At 33.5% G+C, this 18278-nt stretch overlaps 1 protein-coding gene across 5 annotated transcripts in view; it reads right to left on the minus strand.

Moving 5' to 3' along the window:
* Positions 1-18278, minus strand: part of PDE4D (phosphodiesterase 4D) — a 1062771-nt gene that overhangs the window by 482142 nt on the left and 562351 nt on the right. The window lies entirely within an intron of this gene.

An 18278-nucleotide genomic window follows, 5' to 3' on the forward strand; every position in this document is an offset into this window, starting at 1 on the left:
ATATGGAAAGTTGAGGAGGAAAGTATGAATATCCCCTCTCTCCTTTCCTAATATCATAGTCTAATTGTTCTCTTAGACTTTGATATTATCTATTGTTCAAAACCCTTCATGTTATGATTATTAGATCTTCTCCAAAGCTATTCTTTCTTGTGATTTCAGGATTTTTGTCAGTGGTTTCATCCATCAACCAAGTCACCCACTCATCCAAACATTTATGTTATCTTTGGTTCTTTTTTCTCTCTTACTACACATACCCTCAGTCACCAGACATTGTCCAAGTCTCTTTACAACCTTTTAAAAATTTATTAAAGCTTTTAATTTTCAAAACATATGCATGGATAATTTTCAACCTTGACCCTTGCAAAACTTTGTGTTCCAATTTTTTTCTCCCTTCCTCCCACCCTTGCCCCTAGATGGCAAGTAATACAATATATGTTAAACGTGAAAAAAATATATTAAATCCAATATATGCATACATATTTATAGTTATCCTGGCTGCACAAGAAAAATCAGATCAAAAAGAAAAAAAATGAGAAAGTAAATAAAATGCAAGCAAACAACAACAAAAAGAGTGAAAATGTTATCTTATGATCCATACTCAGTTCCCACCATCCTTTCTTTGAATGTAGATGGTTGTCTTCATCACAAGATCATTGGAACTGGCCTCAATTATCTCATTGCTGAAAAGAGCCATGTCCATCAGAATTAATCATCATATAATCTTGTTGCCGTGTGCAATGATCTCCGGGTTCTGCTCATTTCACATAGCACCAGTTCATGTAGGTTTCTCCAGGCCTCTCTGAAATCATCCTGCTGATCATTTCTTATAGAACAATAATATTTCACAATACCATAACTTATTCAGCCATTCTCCAACTGATGGGCATCCACTCAGTTTCCAGTTTCTTGCCACTACAAAAAGGGCTGCCACAAACATTTTGGCACATGTGGGTCCTTTTCTCTTATTTAAGATCTCTTTGGGATGCAGACCCAGTAGTAACACTCCTGGGTCCAAGAGTACAGTGCAATCTTTTTCATGCTTGCCCTCTTTTATTCTTCTTCTTCTTCTTCTTTTTTTTTTTTTTTTGAAGTTGTAAAAAAGTTCAGGTGATTTCTTGGTCTTTTGCCTCCAAATCAATCTTGTTACCTCTAATTCATTTTTTATATTATTGCTAGATTTATATTCTTTATGTAGTAATCCAGTCATATAATTTTTCTAAATCTCCAAGGACCTCACAAGTTCAGTAAAAACTCCTTTTTTGGGGGGAGGGGATTAGCATTTAAGGCACTTCATATAAGGCCCAATATTTTTCTCACCTACATTCCTATAACCACTTCCACACTCTACTTCAATTAAACTAGGTAAATGTTTCCTCCCACACTTGCCCCCTATGCTGTCCTTTTCAGTGCCTTCCTCATGTTCCTAAAATGGTCTGTATGTCCCCATTCCTCCCGTTAAATCAAGTCTCTCCTCTTCCCAACAAGCACAATTGAAATTGTGCCTTCTTCAGGAAGTCTTTTGAGATTGCAAACAATTTCCTCCTTAGGCATCACATAACATTATACTTTTACTTCTTATTCTATTACTGTATATTATAGCTATACATTATGTATCTTATGTATGTTATCTTATTGCTCTCCTCCTTTATTAGGACTAAACTTCCTTCCTTCCTCTCTGTTTGCCTCCCTCCCTTCCTTTTTCCCTACTTTCTTCCCTTCCTCCTTCCCTTCTTTCCTTCCTTCCTTCCTCACTCCCTCTCTTTCTCTTTCTTCTTCTTTCTTTTCATTCTTTTATCTAAGGAAGCTTGCTAGAAATTAGAGGAAGTATATGTCTGAAAATGTTTCCATGTAAAAAACAAAATACATCAACATTTTAAAAAAGAAAAATATTAGAAATACCTCAATGTCTAAGATTTCAGGCTTCCCCCCCCCATTCTGTTAGGGATATTTTTTTTTATTAATAACCTCAAGTATGACCTACATTTAATGCTCTTGGGTTGATATTAATTAGTCTAACAGTCAATTATCACTTATTAAGTGTTTACTATGTGTCATGCACTATTCTAAATCCTAGAGTTATAGATACAAGCAGAAAGAATGACAGTCCTTGACCTCAAGAAGCTTACATTCTAATTGGAAAGACCAACATTTAAAGGGAAGCTAATAAGTTGGGAGGGAGGTGGGACCTGGTAGAAAAAGTACAGAGTCCATTCTGGAAAGGAAGGAGTACATGAGTTGTACTGGAGAACACTGATTAAAAAGGGGCTTCTGGGGGGGTTATTCAATTAGAGCAACAACCATAGGGTCAAAAGGTATTTCCAATGTGTGAATTCCATGACTTCTCAATCATTTATTTGTTGTGTAACTGCATAAGGCATTCAAGCTTTCTTAGCATGAGCTTCTTCATCTGTTAAAAGAGGTTAATAATAGTACACCTAGTTGCTAGGATTTTTGTGAGGATAAAACACAATAATGATTGTAAAACAATTTGTAAAACTTACAGATGTTTGCAATTATTATTACATGTAAACTTTAAAAAGTGTTAAACAATGTCAGTTATCATTACTGAAATCAGAAGACCACAACTTATTTCTATCAACACTAATCCAGTTTCCTTGTCAATACTATCTTGGTGTGTCTACATATATCTCTTCTATTATATATGCAAATTAATCCTTGAATTTCATTAACTTCTGAATTTGGTATTTTTAAGCCTTCATTAGAGAGTTATAGAATGACATTATAATTTTAGCAGATTCAAAGAGTATGAACATGAATAGTCATGATTTTGCCAAAGGTTTATCTGGAAAACTGGATTGAAATGATTATTCTTTTTGTGGCCATTTCCTCATGTTGCTTGAGTCAAAAAGAAACATATCTATATAACTTATTTATCATCATAACATAATAAAGTCAAAGAGTAATTTTACATTTCTAATCAATGGGCCAGAATTAATGATTTTCATTGTCTATCTCCATCCTTGAGATGTAAATTCTATATGGACTGAACTGAATTCATTATGAATGTTAGAATTACTGTCCCTGAGTCTAATCATGTACAAAAAGAAAAAAGTGATCTGACAAAGAAAAGAAAGTCAAGATGGAATGAGGAACTTTTGAATTGAATGATATACTTTTAGAATTCTAAATAATTTAGAGTAGTTTATGAAAAGTATTTTGGGAAGATGTAATCTTCCGAAGACAATATATCAACAGACTATTGATAGGATGAAGTTAACCTTGACTTACTTGATCAGGTAGTCAAATGACATTTATATCATCCCTTATGTTTATAAAAATTGTTGAAGAGACAATATAGCATAATGGATAATACATTTGTAGTAAGATTTGGGTTCAAATTCTGCCTCAAATACTTAGTAGCTAGCTATATGACTTCAAATAAGTGGTTTAACTTCACTTTCCACCTCTGTAAAATTAGGAGGTTATATTCAGTAGCTTCTAGGAGTCTTTCTAGTTCAAAAACTATGATTTTATGTTCTTATAATCCTGGGTAGTAGTATTGAAACAATAATCAACTTATTAAGTTGTAAGATTTAGAAATTCAATTCTTTTTATGCTCAATTTGTCATTTACAAAAAGAAAGGCATACAGAAAAAGAAATCTGGCCATTTTGAAAGAAAGAACATGAGATTGGGAAGTAGAGTTTACATGCTCCTGAGTCCAAACTCTCCATTTTAAAAATGTGGAAAGTGAGGCACAAAGAAGTTAAATAATTAGTTCAGGAACACATAAAGTCTGAAGCAGAATTAGTATTCATGTCTACCTAAATGGAATTTCATCATTATATCCACTATTCTATGTAGTGGAAGGCAAGAAGGAAGGGGAAAAAGAGGGAAGGATAGAAGGAAAGAAGGAAGGAAGCAAAAAAGGAAGGAAAAGAGAGAGGGAGGGAGAGAGGAAGGGAGGGAGAAACAGAAGGAGGGAGGAATGAATGAAAGGATGGAGGGAGTAAAGAAGGAAGGAAAAAAGGAAGGTAGGAAGGGAGGGAGGGAGGGAAGAAGGAAAAAAAAGAGGTATGGATTAAAGAAGGGTAAACCATTAAAGTATTAAACTATTAAAATTCATGATTTAGTCATGAGAAAACAAAAAAAAGAACATGTTTTGAGACCTCCATAATTTATAGTGTGACTTCTAGTAGAGTAAATATAAAGGCACAGATCTCCATAATTGCAAAACCAAGTTATTCTACTTAGGTTTACAATCCCACAATAACTTTTATGCATTTTATACATTGAAAAGTCTTTTCAAGATGGGATCTGTGAACACAACCCCACTGATTTTATCTATTAGCACATTTATGTTGGGTAAATGTCACAAATAGACAGTGGAGTAGGAGCAGAGGTGAACAAGATAGGGAGATCAGGCTGGTTCACTTTTACAAAACAGTACAATCTATTCAGTGATCAAGGATGTGCTCAATGCAGTAATGCCACATCTTTCTAAAACCAATACTTTCTTAGCTATGCTCTATGGCTACAAATAACAGAACATTGCTATTTCAGGATAAGTGACTCAAAAGGCAATTGAATGATGTAGCCTGAGAGCAAGCAGGCTTCAGGATTCTTCCAAGGTAAGAGTAGAGACAAGTATGATTGGATAAAGAGGTGTGTTAATCACAAAGAGAAAGGTAGAGATAATGGATAGATACCATAGGTATTATGTAAGTCTTAGTGAAATAGCAAAACAAAGCAAAACAAAAATATCATAGGAAAGCTTCCAAGGTAAATACCTTAGTAAATCTTCCACAGGACAGCTATGTAGATAGAGCACTGGCCTTAGAATCAGGATTCATTTTCGTGAATGTAAATCTATTTTTAGACATTTATTAACCCGAGCAAATTCCTTTACCCTGTGTGCTTTAGGTTTTCATCTGTAAAATGAACTGTAGAAGAAAAATGACAAACTCTCCCGGATCTTTGCCAAAATGGGGCCATGGAAAATCATACATGATAGAACCACCACAAAATAACAAAATCTCTCTTCCACAGAGAATTTATGGAAAAAATATGGATAAGAATTAGATTAAAGAATTTAGAGCTTTAAACATATTGTACAGACCATATTGTCTAACCCTCTAATTTTACAGATTAGAAAACTGAGATCCTGAGAATTTGAATGGCTTTGCCCAATAAAATGAGGTATGGAGAAATTGCAATCTGTACCACTTGATGAAATATATATAGCAAAGAAGTCATGGATCCATTGAAGCTTTTTAGATATATTGTCTCTTCCATATGAAAGGGGATGAAACTCTAGGGTTTCATCCAAGGTGCCTGATCATATTCAAAGTTTTGGGATCAGGAAACCCATGTTCTAATCCTGACTCAGACACTACATGATGCTGGCCAAAAGGTTTAAACTTTCTGTACCTCAGTACAAGCTATATGGCCTTCCTTACAGGTACTCTTGTAACCTACTGGGTAAGAGGCAAGTCTGACTTCTAAGTTTTCAAAAGAAAATGTCAGCTTTTCTTTTATGCATGCTATTTCAAGCAAAGAGATCCCTTTTTAATCAACAGTATAGGCACTCAGAATTTAACCATGAATTGATTGCAATACAGCAGTGTAAAAATGCCTATTTGGGAAATCTGATACTGTAGGACTCCTTTTAATGAATATGTTAAATATCTATTTCCCTCGAGGCTTTCTATATTAAGTTAAATCATCAAAAATTGAAATTCCCCAATCAGATGACTATATCTCAGCTTCTTTTGCAAATGTCCTCACTAAGGGCATTTTTACGTGTTTTCATGGAAGATCATTAGTGCATGTGTACATCCATATTATGTTTGTGTCTTCTACAAAACTATAGTTTAAAACAGTCTAATATGATACTCAGTGACCTTGATCAACAAATTCATGATAAATCTCCATTAGATGTCACTGCCAGGAAAAAACGACTTTTTCTTTAGATGGTCTAGAATACTGGTGTCAAACAAACAAATGGTTAAAATACTGAATGCTGCCTGAACCAGATTAAATATATATAGTTTTATATTATATGTAATATATATTAATATGTACATATATATTAATATATATATAACAAAAATATAAAAAAAGATGGTATTTTCTAACTCAATATGCAGTCGGCAGGGATCCTTATGAATGGCTTAGAGGTTTCTGCTTCTATCTGAGTTTGACATCAACGATCTAAAATGGCTTCTTTTATTAGGCTATGAGAGCAATATAACCAGTCTTAACTCTAGCTGTCAAAAATCTCCGTATTGGATTCAGTGTTCTCCTGCAGTTAGTTACTATTGGTGATATTTCTTAGCTCCAAAATATTTTCTCCTATCACAAATTTTCCTAAAGGACTTATAATATCTCCTTTGCCTTTATAATTCCATGCTTAATGAGTGATTTTACTTTATTTTCAAACTGTACGATATTTATCAATCTTTTGCCTTTTGTTTGATTGCCAGTATTTAGCACATTGTCTCGCAAATAGCAGTTGTTTAAAAAAAGTTTTTTGACAAACTATCATGTGCCATATATCCAACAGCGTATCCATGATCATTTTGGCTATAACAACTCTGGGACACTCAGCCTTAACATACTTACAGATTAAATATGTTATTACTATTCTCCAATAGATCTGCTTCCATTGTATTGATTGTCATTTTCAGTCATGTCCAACTCTATGATCCATGTGGGATTTTCTTGGCAAAGATATTAGAATGATTAGCCATTACCTTCTCCAGCTCATTTGACAGATGAGGAAATTGAGGCAAACAGTTAAATAACTTGTCCAGAGTCATACAGCTAATGTCTAAGGCTGAATTTGGACTCAGGGCTTCCTGATTCCAGGCCTGGTACTCTGCTCACTGGGCCACTTAGTTGCTCACCTCCAGCTCCTTTAGCAGCTCAAATACTGGAAAGGTTTCACTATGTGTAGTTTTATATCATATGCATATATGCATACATACACACATATGATTATTATGGTTAACTCCATAAAGAGAATTTTCAGGATAGGAACGGTCTGATCCATATCATTGGTCATCTAAAATTTATAATCATAACTGCTTGGAACATTGAGAGTTTAAATGCCTCTACTATATATATTATATATATGTACATTATATATACATATATATACAATATATAATATATATTACATATATATGTGTGTGTATACATGTTTATATATATATATATATATATATATATATATATATATATATATGTGTGTGTGTGTGTGTGTGTGTTTCTTTCCTTTGATCAGAGTGAATGGTAATCTCAAACCTTTTCAAATAAATATGGATTTAAAGATGAGGGACTTCAGGTGTAAAATATTATATGTACATCAAACTCATTTGACACACACATGATGACTTATTCTGATGAACTGCTTTTATATCTGTCCTTTTTACTTTTTGTCTTTGGGAATTGATGCAATTAGTACATTTAAAATGTAAGTCCTCTTAGGGGCAGTTAGATGGTGTAGCAGATAAAGTACCAGCATTCAGATCAGGAGGACTTAAGTTCAAATCGAGTCTCAGACACTTGATACTTTCTAGCCATGTGTTCTTGCACGAGAAAGAGAGAGAGAGGGGGAGAGAGAGAGAGAGAAAGAGAGTGTTTTCTTAGCAATGTATCATAAGTGAATTGGTATCTATACATAAAAATCCATAGTTACAATGTATATGTTTATATAAATCTCTAGATATATCTGTACATAAACAAATTAATTATATATACATATTTTATATAGAATCTATATACAAATACCTATATATAAAATGAATTTATTATATATAGTATATAATTTTATTTTATATATAGCTATATATGTACATATCTATACAGAAATAGCTGTATGTAAAGTATATTCATTATATATATTTATATAATACTTTTATTTTATATGTGTATATATAATAAATTCACCCACAGTACCTTGCTAAGGGGACCATATTTTAAATTTATTAACTAGAACAGATTTAACTCACAAACTGACAGACATTTATGCCTCTTTGCTGAGAACTAATCCCTTAAAAAAACACAAGTTGTTTGTCTTTCCTGATATTTGAAATATAGAAGTGAAAGAAGAACCTCCTTTCAGTTATTAACATAAAGGGCTATGTCACCATGGGTGAAGTTAAATCAGATGAGGCTGAAACATATGGTCAGTTTGATTTGCCATGACTTGTCTGTTTGGCATAGATCTAGACATCATGTTCCAGTACTTGTGTGTCATTAAAGTGACCCTGTGCTGACTAGACCTACTAAATGTTTTGGTCCTATTTCAATTTGGCTGCAATTGTGAAGATTCAGCCCAAATGATTTTTAAAAGGCACTTTAAGACTGAGTCTGCATGGCACCAGACCATAATTGATTCAGTCAAACCAGCTGTTTGACATATGTGCAAAAAAAACCCAATTGATTGATTGATTCCAACCCCAAACACCGGCCATCTCACTCTAACTTTTGAACCAAACATTTGGACAATGTGTCGGGCTAATGGGCATGTGAGTTATTCAGTCAGCCTTGTTCTGGCTCTGAATACTCACCACCAATGGATTTCACAGGTTGATGGTTATGCACCATTCTTTAAAAATAGTGATGTAAAAAATACATGAATCACAAAGAAAGAGGTATGAAAATAAAAGTCATTTCTGCCTGACAAAACTATCCATCTTCAATGATTAAAGAAAACAAAGGTGATAAAGAATGGTATTCAGTGCTACTGACTTCCAAGGAAATATCAAATGTCATAATCGGTATTATATAAACCTTGTTATCAATCAATTTTAAAGAAACCCTTGATTTTATTGAAAGAGAAAGTGTCATGAATAAAAGCACACAAATATATAACCAAACTAATTCTAATCACCAGTATCTATTTTTGATATTTTTAAAAAGAAAAATCTTTGCTTCTGAAAAATGGTACACTACATATTTATATCTTTTTCTACAACCACATACATAATTGTATTAATGGCATCAAGTTTCAGAACACTAAAAAGGCTCCTCAAATCCAAATTCCTTTAAAATAATTTTATTTATATCTTTTTTTAACACCTTCAATTTGAAACATACCACTCCTTGTTCTCCTACATTACGAGCCAAATATAATAAAAAATTTAAAAACAAAAAGAGAAGAGAAAATATTAGTTCATGAAAATTAATCAACAATTTGGCTAAATGTCACAGTAGTTGAAATATCTCTATCTATCTATCTATATATAAGAAATATTTAGTGGCTTGTCACTGTACTAAGACTTTTGGAACACGAAACATATCTAAATATACACACATGAATAAACTAACTGAACAAGCTGCTCATGTAATTTTCTGGTCTTAATAGGGAGGTAGAGATAGAAGCAGGTAAGTAGATAGCTAGTTAGCTAGATACACACACATACACATTTTGTTTCAGTCATGTATGGCTCTTTGTGACCCCATTTGGGGTTTTCTTGGAAAAGATACTGGAGTGATTTGCTATTTTCTTCTTCAGTTCTTGCGTAGGTCACACAGCTAGTAAATATCTGAGGCCAGATGAAATCAGAAAGATGAGACTCCCTGATTCCAAGCCCAGAATTCTATTCAGTGTTCCATCAAACAACTCTCTATACACATCTATACACATTCCCATATACTTACATACATTTTACAAATGCTGCTTTTGGGTAGTGGACTGGGCCCAGAATTGAATAGAATGCAGATAATGAGCTGCATCTCACTTGAGACAAAGAACAGTGATGTTTTCAGTGATCTCTAGCTTTTCATTACTACAAGAGTTCCTCTTTTTAATCTCCATAGTCTCCCAATAATAGTTGCCTGTGGGATACTATCATCTCAGAAGGCTGTGACTCAAAGAGCAATGGAAAACTTGAAGCAGATATTATAGAAAAAAGGGAAATGCTTTAGACTTGGGCACATGAAAAATAGATTCAAACCTTGTTTCTGATACTTGGCATCTATGTGATGGGGCATATCCTTGAAATTCTGTTTCCTCAACTGTAAAATGGGGATGTTAGATAATATGATTATATTCTACTTTAGGCAGTCATGAGAAAGCATTTTTTCTTCTTTCATTTAAAAAAAATATATATGTTAAAACAATCTTAAAATTTTCTCTTACTTTTGAGTTTCAAATTTTTGCGACTCTCCCAACCCCTTCCTCTTTCACTGAGAAGGCGAGAAATTTGATATATGCATGTGTAGTGAAGAAAAAACATTTCCATATTAGTTATATTGTGAAAGAAAACAGAGATAGGGGTGGCTAGGTGGTGCAGTGGATAGAGCACCAACTCTGAAATCAGGAGGACCTGAGTTCAAATTTGGTCTCATACACTTAACACTTTCTAGCTGTGTAACCCTGGGCAAGGGTTACTTAATCCCAATTGCTGCAGCAAAAAAGAAGAAGAAGAAGGAAGAAGAAGGAGGGAGAAGAAGGAGGGAGAGGAAGGAGGAGGGAGAAGAAGGAGGAGGGAGAAGAAGAAGGAGGGAGAAGAAGAAGAAGGAGGGAGAAGAAGAAGAAGAAGGAGAAGGAGAAGGAGAAGGAGAAGAAGAAGATGACAATGACACAGATATTTGAAAAAAAAAAGTGGAAAAAAATATGCTCTGATCTATATCCAGACTCTTGTCATTTTTTTTTTTCTGGAGGTGGCTAGTATTTTTCATTATGAGTCCTCTGCTATGTCCTTCACAACTGATCACTGAATGAAACTACTGTTACTTCACTTTGCAACAGTTTTCATATAAAGTCATTTAATCAAATTTCAAGCAAGCTCATATCAGACTGCAGTGTTGGGAAGCGGGGAGGGTAAGGGAAAGAGGGAGAAAATTTTAGAACACAAAGTTTTATAAAATTGAATGAAGTAAACTCTCTTTACATGTATTAGGGAAAATAAAATACTATTGATAAAAAAAAATAAAGGAAATGGGTGATATAACAAAAAAGAGAGAGAAAATGTATGATTAGAAGAAAGGAACTTGAATCAAGTCATAAGTTCAGTCACTTACAACATAGTAACTACACTCCATGAAGGATAATGGAATGATATATCTAGGCCAAGAAAATGTGTAGAGGAGTTGTAACCTGCATAAGTGGAAGGATCACTCATAATGATGAAACTACAAATCTATCAAAGTTCTGCAGGATACATGTTTTTTTTTTTTGTTTGTTTTTTTTGTTTTTTTTTTACTAAATATCCAAAATTGTATGTGTTTGTATATATGTGTATCTATATCTATAGTTATCTTTCTATAATGTGTTTATATATGTAAATGCATACATCTATTGACTTTGCAAAGGATGCTTGGATTGTTATATTATAGGTAGACAAACATATACACACAAGTATACACATATATGTATACTGTGTAGATGAAAAAATCAATAGTTTTCTTGAAATACAGGTGTACACTGGACATTGACGCTTATCTGTGTATTTGATAATGATGTATTTGTGTGTGTGTGTGTGTGTGTATGTGTGTTTGTGTTTGTGTGTGTTTACACAAGGCATGTTTATGGGATGCCCCAAAAGACTTAGAGAAATTTTAAGCTTTAATAAAGCTTAAATGAAGTTTTAAGCTTCTTCACTAAATACTTTGAGACACAATACATACATCTATATATAATATATAAATATATATTATAATAATATACATATGAAAGGATATATTGGATGAGAAAAATCTCAGAAAAAAAGAGAGGAAAAATAGAGAGAGGTGAGGGATAAAAAACTAAAAGAAGAAAGCATAGTGTCCTAATCCAATCCCGTGATTTTGCTTGTTTTGAGGAAAAAGGGGAATCCTAATTAGAAAAAAAGCATCGTTAAACTCAGAGTTCCCAAGTTCAAATTTTGTGTCATACATTTCTTAACTATTTGATCCTAGAGGAGTCATTTAACCTTTCAGTCTTGGTTTCTTCATTTGTAAAATATAGATGATAATAGCAATTACTTCTCAGGGAATTTTGAGGATTAAATAATATATGTAAAGTTCTTTGCAAACTTTAAAATGATATATGTGTTAGCTATTATTATTTCAGTAAATCACTGAATTTTTTCCATGAAAAAATATTCAAAGGTAAAATGATTAGTGCTTCCTGAAAGTACTTACTTTTAAACATTTTCAATATTAAATATTGATTCTCATTTCCCCCTCTACCACTTCTGTCCTATTCTCCCCCTATGTTACCTCCCCTTCTCTCCCATCATTTTCACAATTTTCATTTTCTGGAACAGTTTAATTGATGCCCAAACCATACTTAACAAAGGATGACAGATCCTTCCAATAGCTTTAGGATGCCACCTATGCCTGAGAGGACAGCATGACATCTACCTTTTAAGTTTTCATTGGTCCTAAAGAAGGAAGGTACTGAATCATAAATGGGATAGCCCTTTATGGTTCATGTTCTTCTTGAAAATTATTCTAAGAATCAAGAGGAGGAAGAGAAGGAGAAGGATGAAGAAGAGGAAGATTTGGAAAACAAGGATGAAGAGGAGAAAGAACAGTGGCTGCAACAGCAGCAACAGCAGTAACAGCAGCAGCACCAATAGCAACAGAAATGAATTTCTTATTTCAAGGGGTTTATTTAAGAGGAGAGTCAATAGTGTTAAGGATTCATAACTTTGGATAGGGGTTGGGCTACATGACCTTTGTGGGCCCTTCCAATTCTAAGCTTATTTTTTATTTATTCCCAGCTTTCCTCCCCCACCCCTTTTTTTAGAGGGGAGGAAAGGGTGCAATTTAATCATCTTATTAACCAGGTCAACAGGTTATTAAATTAAAAAGCTGGTCATTTGGCCATCTCTTTTAGACCCCAAACAAACAGCTCATCAAGGGTTTCTTAGAACTTATAAAGGGAGACAATGTGAAAGGAAAAAATACAAAAATAGATGGCACTTGACAAAAATCAAAGAGGTTAATTCCCTTCTATAACATTTACAAAATCAGAGGGCAGTCCCCTTTGATAAGTGGATCTTACAGGTAAAAGATGAAAAGGGAAAAAATAGATGTATCCCTTGCTGTAGAAACATCTAATGCAATCCTGTGCTATTGCTGTGGTGTGTTCTTCTCCAGCTCAGGTCACTTACAAAAGTTTGCTATAAAATTGTTCTCAAACAAATTTCCAATTTACTTTGTCAATAAACAAGTAAAATATTGAAAATTACCTCAAATCTTAAAATGTTTTTCAAATTTGGAATCTTTTATTTAGACCAGGAAATTCACAATTTTATCTATCATCTATATCACCTATATCCATAATTTATATCACTTATCTCTATATCTACAAACAGAAATCAAAAGCCAACATTATAAGATGGTTTCCAATAAAAAAAAACAAATTCATCTAAAATTTATCAAATTAAAATTTATCAAAAATTAACAAAACATTCTGGGACAGATACATAAATATATTGAGTAAAATTTTAAAGGAATCCCAGTATAAATTTTAAAGCACTGTATATATTATTTACCATAAAACATTTAACTTCTAGCTCTGTTAAAATAAATAAACTCCTTAAAAAGTATTTGTTATATCTATAAGATATATATTTTTTTCCTTAACATGGAATAGGCAGTTTTCATATTTAACTTTGCTTTTTCAATTTTTCACTTCTAAGTGCTCTGGGCTTTAACTTTCCCAGTGCCTCAGCCACTCCCCATAAGTCATGTTTGGGGAATATGAGCAGAGGCAGAGGTACTTTTGCATTTAAAACATTAAATTCCACTTATGGAGTTATTACAGCAATAATTCATTACTTTGAGAGTTGCAGTGATTATGGTAACAAATCAAAGAGTTATTTTTCCATGAGGGTGGAGATTATTACCGATCAATTAGTTGTTTTGGTCACACTGGAACATAAACCACTGTCGTCAGTAGATTCAAATATTAATGATAAATATATCTTCCCTTCAGGGAGTCTTACTTATTACTAGGAAATGCTAAAATATTGGGAAGAATATAATTCACTGAGAATTCAGTTTGAATAGAAAAAGATATATACCAGGGCTTCCCTTCTACTTCAGGACCAGAATTTACTCAGATACCAATGGGCAAGGGAGGAGCTAACTACCCTGGCGATAAAAATTCTTCTCCAAGACAATCTCAGTCCCTAATCTTATTATTATGATCTCTTTGGAGGTTCAATTTGCTCCTCTAATCTGTGGCACTGACCTGTGTACCCTGTGCCAGATTGTCTCTTCTCAACTGCATTGTTCTCTGTGCTTGCATAGACATCCCTAACCCACTCCATTCACGCAGGCACAGCTAGTAAGTGTCTATGGCAGGACATAAATTCTAAATGGTATAGCCTTTTCACTGAGAAACCTTGCTTCCTCACTGTTTGTATGTCCAATCCCAGCCATAATCGAGTGCCTGGCCTCTGTAGGTAGGTGCTTAGTAAATGCTTATTGTTTTATGGATAATTTTTTTTCTTTGCTGTCCAGCAAGTGCTTTGAGCAACCCAGTCATCACAAGACAAGATCAAGGAGCTTATTTAAGAAGGAATGATATGAAAACTGTCTTAGATTCAATATCAAGACCTTGATTGGATATACCCATTGAGGTCCCTGAGACTCTTTACGGAGATCCCTGACATCCCCAAATAATACTAAAATGCTTTAATTTTAAAGTTGTAAATATGGATAGACGTAACCAGGTATGTACTGGAGCCAGCTCTAACTAGCTGGTGAAAGACTATTTGTGAAGTTATCAATATAAACATGTACATTTCAGGTATGGAAGACAAAATCAGGGTTAGACAGTTACTGGAAACTAATAATAATAATAATAACTATTTCTATAGCACTTTAAAGTTTTCAAAGTGCTTTACATTCATTATCTCATCTGACCTTCACAGTTCCACTGGATATGACTTACATAAGCAAAAGTTCTTTGGGTAGGGTATCCTCAATTATTTCTCAATTAGTTCTAAGAGTTCTCAATTAGGCAGGTCTTGGGATGAAAAAGTTTGAGAATTAATGGCCTAAATTATCTCTAAGCTCTCAGGAAGTTCTAACTCTATGACTCTGTTCTGTTTTGACACCGAGTAAATAAAACTTGCATTGGAAAGAAAAGATAATTGAAGGAAAACAGTTTAAAAAAGATGTGTTTCTTTGGGTTGTGTTAAAGTATCCTAATTTAACAGAAATCCCCATAAGATTAACTTGTTTCAGGTCTTCTGTGGATCTTGAGGAGAAAAAGTATCTTTTTATCAAATGAGGCAAGTTTTGAGTGTAGCACCTGGTTACAGTCAATTAAGTAAGCAGATTGATTTACTCCCACTCTTTAATTTGTGGCCCTATATAGACAAATAGGGCAGTTAGATAGTTCAGGGGATAAAGTGCCAGTCCTGGAGTTGGGAAAGCTCTACCTTTCTGAGTTCAAGATCAGCCTCACTATCTAGGTAACTGGGAATGTCACTTTACCCTGTTTGTCTCAGTTTCCTCTCCTAGAAAAGGAGTTGGAGAAGGAAATGGCAAACTACTTTAATATCTTTGCCAAGAAAACCCTAAATGGAGTCATGAAGTCCTAGATATAACTGAAAATCAATGAGCAACAACAAAAATATAGACAAAGTCTAAAAATTTTCAATAAGAAAAAAAAATGTAGTCAAACTAGTTTCCAAAGGAATTAATCAGAGCCCACTATGGATCTTTGGGAAAATGCTTATTTTTGCACATATAATTTCTTTAGGAGAAAGGAGATACATCCTCCTAATCTTGTTGTTTCTTAGTAATGTCATATGTACTACAATTCATCTTGTGTGTAGAGTGTGGGAAATAAATACAAATAAATTATAAAATATTTTTAAAATATTTAATTATTATGGAGGTTTGTCAATGGCATGAAATACATAGGACTTAATTTAAAATATGTGATATTTTATTGATTTTCTAAGGATTATAAATATCCTTTGCCTTTTCTGACAAATTTGCAAAGAAGCTTTCTTTGCATTTGTCAGTCCTTTGATAGTCTCACTTTTATATTTAGGTGGTTACATCATAGGGGAAAGAATATCAACTATAGTACTAACCAATTTAGAGGAAAAAATTTTATATTTTAAAAAGAACAATCTTGAGTGCAATGAAAGAAAGAAATTACAAAAAGCCTGGCTCTAGTTCTTGTTCTAATTGTATATATTCATATATTACTTATATGTGTGGGTTCTTTCACTTCCAACTTAAATGAAAGAATTGATCCAATTAATTTATAAGGTTTTTTTTTTCATCCCAGGTGTGAAAATCAGGAGACCTCATAAGAAAGAGGAGGACAAAGAGTGTGTGGGGTAGGGAAAGGTAGAGAAGAGGAGAAAGGTAGAGAGAAGAGGGGAAAGAGAAAGGTGGAGTGGGGAAGCAGGAGAAGAAAATGATGACAAAGACAGAGACTGGCACAGAGACAGAGAAGGACAGACAGAGACAGAAATAGAGAGAAAATAAGATTCTCCTCTCCTTTCCTTTCTCTCTCTTTCTTCCTCCTCTCCCTTCTCTATTAGGACAACTGTATACAACTTGTAACATAAATGTAATGAAGTATCTAGAAAAAAGAGCAACATTTTTGCCTCTTATTTATTCCTCAAGGAGAGGCATATTGTGAGATCTAAACTTGAACGGTTTCATTCAGGGACAGCATAATAAATGTAGACTATTTCATCCTTATTTTTAAAGACTGTTTTAATTTTACAACTATTATTAAAGAAATAAGATCAGTCCTTATACGTGAAATTCTAAGTCATGTTTGTAAAATTTTATTATAGTCAGAGAGAGAAACATGAGATTGTGTTCTCTCCCTCCCTCCTCTCTGTTTCTGTTTTTTGTCTCTTTGTTTCTGTCTGTCTATTTCTCTCTGTCTCTGTCTCTTTCTTTTTCTCAACAGGTGGAGTAAGTAGCATTGTGGAGGAAAACTTTAATTAAGACTTAAGAAAATTAGTCCTTTAAATAAGGTCAGCTTTAGTAAAACTAAAAACAAAACAAATATGGTCCCTAATTTCTTCATCTTGTAATCAGAATACCTGGGTTCTTATTTCCATTCTGCCACTTATCATCTATTTGTCCTTGGACAAATAACTTAGTGTTCCAAAGTATCAGGTCTTTCATCTTTAATATGAGTGGGTCCTACTAAATGAGCATGAAAGTCCTTTCCAATTATGTATCATTCAGAGATATTCAGGTCAATGACGTGTGGATTTATTATAGGGGCTTCATTACACTAACAAAAAAAAAAAACAGTTGTTTTCCATCCATTAATCTAACCCTCCACCTATCTATCAAATATTTATTAGCGTCTATTACTTGCCAGGAGCTGTTAGGTAATATACTAAGTATGTTAGGTACTTAGAATATAAATACAACAAATTAGATGATCTTCACTTACAAAGAGATTATATTCTAATGGAAGTGATAAAAAATACATTTAAAATATGTGCAACTTTGAATTGTGACTGATAATGAAGCATGTCTCTTACTACTATATAATAAATTCATCTGTTCCTTTCTGAAATGCATGCTATAGAAACATAATTAAACACAAATATATGGAAAATAGCTAAAGACAAGACAGTTTTGTAGAGAAGGTATTAATAGTTAGGAAGATCAGGAAAGACCATGCAGAAGATGTTGCCTGATGTATATATTTTAAGAGGAAGAGAAGGACTCTAGGAGGTAGATATTAAGAGATGGCCATTCCAAATGGGAATAATAACCAGTGCAAAGGAGAGGAGACAGAATAGAGTGTCATATGTGAGTATTAAAGAGAAGGCCACTTTGACTGGATCACAAATTGTAGGAGGGTGAACAATGTAGAAAAGATAAGTTTGAGCCAGGTTATACAGGGCTTTAAAAACCAAACAAAAGTTTATATATTACCTTAAAAACAATTGGGAATCATTTGAGTTGGATCAGTAAGGGAATCTTATTGTTATATACTTGAGGAAAATCACTTTTCAGTATTTAGTATTTAGCAGCAGTATTTAGAATTAACTAGAGTGCTGAGAAGCTTATACAAGAAGATCAATGTGGCAGCTATTGCAATAATTTATATGAGAGGTGATGAGGACCTGAACTAAGGAATGAAATGGGACAAAAGTTGAACAAATGGCGAGATGTGGCAAATGATTGGTTAAGTTTTATGTGGAAGAATGAAGCATAAGGGACCATGCTGAAATTATGAACCTAAGACATGAAAGAATAATGGTATCTTCTCTAGAGAGAGGAACTATAGCAACTATATAGAATTTAACATCGAAACAGATTTAAGAAGGAAATTCCAATAAATATGGAGCTGTCCAGCACTCTCTC

The sequence above is a fragment of the Sarcophilus harrisii genome, chromosome 1, assembly GCF_902635505.1.
Source record: "Sarcophilus harrisii chromosome 1, mSarHar1.11, whole genome shotgun sequence".
NCBI lineage: Eukaryota > Metazoa > Chordata > Mammalia > Dasyuromorphia > Dasyuridae > Sarcophilus > Sarcophilus harrisii.